General features: G+C 45.9%; 1 protein-coding gene across 1 annotated transcript in view; it reads right to left on the bottom strand.

Annotated features, from left to right (window-relative positions):
- The window catches only part of dmc1 (DNA meiotic recombinase 1), a 179127-nt gene that overhangs the window by 20313 nt on the left and 152314 nt on the right, over window positions 1-6500 (bottom strand). The window lies entirely within an intron of this gene.

Raw genomic sequence — 6500 nt, 5'->3', positions numbered from 1 at the left:
GAAGGAATTGGGAATATGGGATGGCATTTATACAGGGGGCATGGTGGGAGGAGGTGTAGTCTAGGTAGCTGTGGGAGTCGGTCGGTTTATAGTAAATGTCTGTGTTGATTCGGTCGCCCGAGATAGAAATGGAGAGGTCTGGGAAGGGGAGGGAGGAGTCTGAGACAGTCCAGGTAAATTTGAGGTCGGGGTAGAAGGTGTTGGTAAAGTGAATGAACTGTTCAACCTCCTCGTGGGAGCACGAGGCAGCGCCGATACAGTCATCGATGTAGTGGAGGAAAAGGTGCCCATGGCTACTCCTTTGGTTTTTGTTTGGGGCACCCGCTTGGGCCCCAGCTATGCCTGGGGCCAATCAGGGAGCCCTGACTGACAGATATAAACAGGAGATTCGGAAGGTGGGAGGGGTGGGGGCTTGCTGAGTCTGTATTGTCTGCACTTTTGTATGTAACAGTACTGTGTAATGTACAACTGTCATTGTTGTTGTCTCTTTATATCTTTGTGAAACTGGGATTTTAGGTTTGTCCTCATGTGCCTGTAAACTGTTTGAATGGTAGGGTTTGGGGCCTGGCTTTGCTGCTCCTCTCCTTTGTAACATTGCTGTCTCTTGCAAAAAAAAATAAACAGGAGATTCAGAGTCCCCTCAGTCTAGGGCACTGACTCTGTGCTGGCTGGTATTACAGTCAGTGTGTTACTGTTAGTTTTGGCTTCCCCTCTTTTTTGGAGGGGGAAACTTGATTTCTTAACTGGCTGAATTATTTAGCCAGTTTGTTAACTGGCATTCCTTTTAGTGAGGACTGATTGTTAAACTCCTGATGCACATAATGTGTTTCAGGTGTAATTCAGTTCTCATTAGAGGATTGTTGTTTCACTGGCTGATTACAGCCTGTGTTACTCTTCTTTTTTCACTCTTTTTGAGAAAAGGACAATGTTAATTTTGTGGTAGGGCTTAGCCCAAGGACTCTAGTTTCCTTTGTTTTTTGTATGTGTTTTCACTTTTTATTGGTGTTTGGACTGAGCCCTTGTGGAAGACATACATTTCACCAGAGAAGCTGTTCCTGTGGGGAGGCCTAGCCCTGGGACTGGGCCTCTGAAGAGTGAACACTTGTGTGTGTGCTGGGAGGTGAGCAGTTGCTGTATCCTGGAGTTTGGGAGAAGATCTTTCCTTCAGGAGTGGACCAAACCCCTGTGAGTTAACTGCACCTGTACAATGTTCCTGTGAGTGGGCCTGGCACTCCATGGCTGGACCAGGACTCTATGGAGACTGAACACCTGTGGGGTGTGCATTTGCTGCCTTCAGGAGTGGACTCTACCCTAGGACTGTGTATAGCAATGGACTCTGCAGTTTGGAGCGTACTCTATTTCTGAAATTGCACATTGTATACTGGAGTGGACTCCTCCTGGAAATGGATTCCATATCTTGAAGATTGTATAGATTTGGACTGTGTACCAGAAAGGATTCTGTTTTTTTTGTTAACTAACTGTATTGTGGTGTTTATTGGGTCTGTCACCTGCACTATCTTGCGTGTCCCTGAGTCTGGCAGGCCTTGTTGTGAGCTGGGAGGCTCATGGGTCATCCTGAAAGCTGTCACCCTGAGAGCCGGAGGATGGGGAGGCCACCCTGATGCCAGTGTCCCTGAGAGCCAGATGGTGGGTAGTCCATTCTGAGTGCTATCGTCCCGATTAAGGGGTAATCGGGACGGGCTGTCCTAGAGGTGGTCGAAAGATGTCAGAGCAGCTGAGAGCCAGAAGGTCTGTGGAGGCGGGCTGAGATCCGGAAGGCTTGTGGGCTACCCTACATACTGTCGTCCCAAGGAAGGGGACGGGCTGTCTAGAGGTAGCTGAGAGGTGTGCCAGGATAGCCCACTGGTCAGAGGCGCAACAGGGCGGGTGAGAGCCCAATGGTACGTAGGGGCAGACCGAGAGCCAAAAGGCGAGTAGCCGTCCTCAGTGCTGTCACCCCGGGCAGGTACTGGGGCAGGCTGCCGCAGAGGTGGTTGAAAGGTGCTGAGGGTGGTTAGTGAAGCCGGAAGGTGGGTAGGCCGTGCTGACTGCTGTCACCCCGGGTGGGTACTGGGGCAGACAGTCCTAGAGGTGGTCGAAAGGTGTGTCAGGGCGGACCGAGAACTGGAAGGGGCATGGGGCAGACCGAGAACCGGAAGGTGGGTAGGGGCGGGCTGCCTTAGTGGTCGGAAGGTGGGAGGGGTGGGGTCTGTATTGTCTGCACTTTTGTATGTAACAGTATTGTCTAATGTACAAATGTCACTGTTGATGTCTCTTTATATTTTGTGAAACTGGGATTTGAGGTTTGTCCTCATGTCCCTGTAAACTGTTTGAACGGTAGGGTTTGGGGCCTGGCTTTGCTGCTCCTCTCCTTTGTAAAATTGCTGTCTCTTGTATGCAGCTGTAAATGTAACTTTGTTGTAAACTGCTTTTGTAACTTATTTAATAAAATAATATAAAACAGGAGATTGAGTCCCCTCAGTTTAGGGCACTGACTCTGTGCTGGCTGGTGTTATAGTCAGTGTGTTACTGTTGGTTTCTGCTTTTCATCTTTTTGGAGGGGGGGGGGGGGGGGAGAAACTGATTCCTGAACTGGCTGAATTATTTAGCCAGCTTGTTAACAGGCATTCCCCTTGATGAGGACTGATTTGTTAAACTCCTGATGCACATAATGTGTTTCAGGTGTCACTCGGTTTTCATTAGGGGATTGTTGTTTCACTGGCTGGTTACAGCTGGTGTGTTACTCTTTTCACTCCTTTTGAGAAAAAGGTGTCAGGGCAGACTGAGCTGGAAGGGGCATGGTGGACTGAGAGCCAGAAGGTGTTATAGTGGGCTGACTTAGAGTAGCCAAAAGGTGGGAGGGACAGGGGCTTGCTGGGTCTGTATTGTCTGCACTTTTGTACATGAGACAATACTGTTACATATGAAAAGACAGTGACAATGACATATGTAGAACTGGGATTTGAGGTTTGACCTCGTCTCCCTGTAAACTGGTTGAACAGTAGAGTTTGAGGCCTGGCTATGCTGCTCCTCTCCCTTGTAAAATTGCTGTTGTATACAGCTGTAAATGGTGGTAAGTTTGTTTTTTTTTCCTTTTTTTTGTAAACTATTTATTAATTTTTTAATAAAATAAAAAAACAGGAGTATAAGAGTCCTCTCACTGATGGAATTGAGCTAACTGGTCAGAGTTCATGTACTATGCTTGTGTAAATAGTGACTTGGTGATAGAACACCAGCCTTTGTGCAGTTATTTCACCTAATACAGAAGAACCTTGATTATCCAAAAATCCGATAATCCGAAGGAGATTGAGGTCCCATTAGAAACATTACATTAAAGACATGTTTCCAACAGTGACCATGTCTTTTGGTTACAGTAATTTAAACAGGCACCATCTCCAAATGCTTTTGGATGGCGTTGGGGGATAGTATTGGGGGGGGTGGGGCTTGCGCGCTGTGTGTTGCTGCAGTCTCCTGAATGGGGAGCAGACTTTTAAAATTCCGAGTCCCAAAGGAAAGGCACTTAATCTGGTGCAGCATGTGGGCTACGGACCCCGGAACACCACGAGCCGTGAGCCACTGGAGCAGCACGTGGGCTACTAACCCCAGGACACCACGAGCAGTGAGCCCAGGTACAGTGAAATGGACTACGAGTACTGGAACACCATGAGCAGTGAGACCTGGAGCAGCTCATGTGCTGTACCAGAGCTCGTAGTCCAATGGGCTGTGAGCCCCACAACACTGAACAGTAAGCCCTGGTACAACGCAATGTGCTGCAAGCCCCAGAACAATGTGAACAGCGAGCTCTGGTACAGTGCACGGGGTGAGAGTCGGGAGTGTGGTGCTGGAAAAGCACAGCAGAGCAGGCATCATCCGAGGAGCAGGAGAATTGATGTTTCGAGCACAGAGCTTAGGCTGCAAGCTCCAGAGCAGTGTGGGGAAGCAGCCTCTGAGCAGTGCGCAGACAGTGAGCTCTGGGCGGAGAATGGCATGAGGGAAGCTGTCCTGGCACTTGCCTTGGAGCAGTGAGTGGTCTGTACTTGGAGCGGAGCAGGATGGCTGTTGAACTGGGGTCTGATGTTGGTGGTCCGACCACGTATTGATGCCCTGCCCTGAGCTGCTACATTGTAATGTCTAATTAAAATGTCCTAACTTGCTGTAGTGTCAACTCTTTAATGGTGTCCTAGTATGAACTTATTTATTAACTCTGTAAAGTAATGCAATTACTTTTATTCCACTAATGTATCTAAGAATTGTACATCAGTACTTGTACCTAAGATGTTGGCATAAAAAGGCAGACATTGTAAAATATTTTCACTGTACTACTATAATGAAGAACATGTGACAATAAAAAGGATATTCCATAAAAAAATTATATTCTAGCTGGGAGAAATCATAATTTGGAAGGTGCTGTCGAATCAGCCTTGGTGACTTACTGCAGTGCATCTTGTCAATGGTAAATATAATTGTGGCTATACTCCATTGTTGAAGGGTGACAATATGAATGTGGTCAATAAGATGCCAATCCAGTAGGTTGCTATGACCTAGATGGTATCACACCTCTTGAATGATGTTTGAACTGCACCCATCCAGGCAGGTGGCAATTATTCCATCACACTCTTGACTTGTACCTTGTAGAATGTAAGTAAGCATTAAAGAGACAGTTACTCACTACAGAATTCTTAGCCTCTGATTTGTCCTTGTAGTAACAGCTGGAAAATATGTTGCTGGAAAAGCGCAGCAGATCAGCCAGCATCCAAGGAGCAGGAGAATCGACGTTTCGGGCATAAGCCCTTCTTCAGGAAGGGCTTATGCCCGAAACGTCGATTCTCCTGTTCGTTGGATGCTGCCTGACCTGCTGCGCTTTTCCAGCAACACATTTTCAGCTCTGATCTCCAGCATCTGCAGCCCTCACTTTCTCCATGAATGTTACTTATCCTGTTTCAGCCCAAGCCTGAATATTGTCTTGGTTTTACTTCATAAGGACGTAATTTACAGTTCTCAGAAACTGAATCAGACTATGTCTCATGGAAGGAATTGTGTGCAGCAAATCAGCATCACTGTGAATTGGGCCTGTGTTAGAAGAGTAGCAGTGGTGGGAGATAAAAACTGGCAGCAGAGACCCCCTTCAATTACCCATCAGAGCCGAAGAATAATGTCAATGAAAAACTGGTAGGTGATTGGTGGGTGTTTTTTCGATGTCTCTTTTGATTGACAAAGCAATTTATATCAGCAGACGATATTACAGCTGAACAATGTTAGAAAATTTACTTTTAAAATAATTCAAATTCTAATTAATTAAATATAATTGAGATGGCTGGGCAGATGATGTATTGCAGTTGTAGCATGTTGGAGCTGGTGGACAATGGAGAAATACATGGTGACCAAATCTGTAGCAAGTGTTAGTTGCTCAAGAAACTCTGGCTCAGGGATGATGACCTGTCTGAGCTGTGGGTGCTCTAACATGTTGGGGAGGGGAGAATTGTCTGGATACGTGGTTCAGGAGACAGGGGGAGACAATGGCCTAGTGCTAGTTTGCTGGACTATTAGGCCAGAGACTTAGATAATGTTCTGGGGACCCAGATTCAAATCCTGCCACAGCCGCTGGTGGAATTTGAATTCAATAAACATCTGGAATTAAGAACCTCACAATGACTATGAATCCATTCCCAATTGTCAAGGAAAAACCCATCTGGTTTACTAATGTTCTTTAGGGAAGGAAACTACCATCCTTACCTGGTCTGGCCTACATGTGACTCCAGATAGACAGCAATGTGATTGACTCTTAACTGTCCTCTGGGTGATAAAAGTACTGCCTAGCCAGCGATGCCCTCATCCCATGAATGAATAAGAAAAGTCACACCTTTTGCATTACAGGTAGTTCTCCTATAAAGCAGTACTTGTATTCCTGTGCGACACCGTGTTATAGAAAATCACAATAGAAGTAATGGGGCCTATGGGGAAAAAAGGGTTAAGGACTCCAGTTTAGCAAACCTGTCCATTTCATACTAAAGATAATTTCCATTGTATTGTGCAGAGCTACTACTGCTGGGTCAAAATCTTTGAACTCTTTTCCTATCAGTATTGTGAGTGAACCTACACCAGCTGGACTGCAGCAATTCATATTTAATCTCTCCTCAGAAAAGCCTTCTTTGACTTGATATTCAATTTTATAGTCATACATTCATTTTGTCTCATTATAGTTCTATTAAGTATCTTTAGGATTGTTTTTCAGCATCAAAAGTGCTATTCATTCTAAGTTGTGGAGAACACCTGTTTAGTCAGTATCATAAAGATTAAGGGAATTCATAGATGTTTAGCTCTCTTGGGTTTGCTTCCTTTCCCAACTCGGGTTGACCATGACTCAAAGTTAACCAAATTAAGTCTGTGTTGCTGGAAAAGCGCAGCAGGTCAGGCAGCATCAAAGGAGCAGGAGAATCAACGTTTCGGGCATGAGCCCTTCTTCAGGAATGAGAAAAGTGTGTCCAGCAGGCTAAGATAAA

Source organism: Chiloscyllium plagiosum, chromosome 39 (assembly GCF_004010195.1).
Source record: "Chiloscyllium plagiosum isolate BGI_BamShark_2017 chromosome 39, ASM401019v2, whole genome shotgun sequence".
Classification (NCBI taxonomy): Eukaryota; Metazoa; Chordata; class Chondrichthyes; order Orectolobiformes; family Hemiscylliidae; genus Chiloscyllium; species Chiloscyllium plagiosum.
This window is presented reverse-complemented; position numbering and strand designations above follow the sequence as displayed.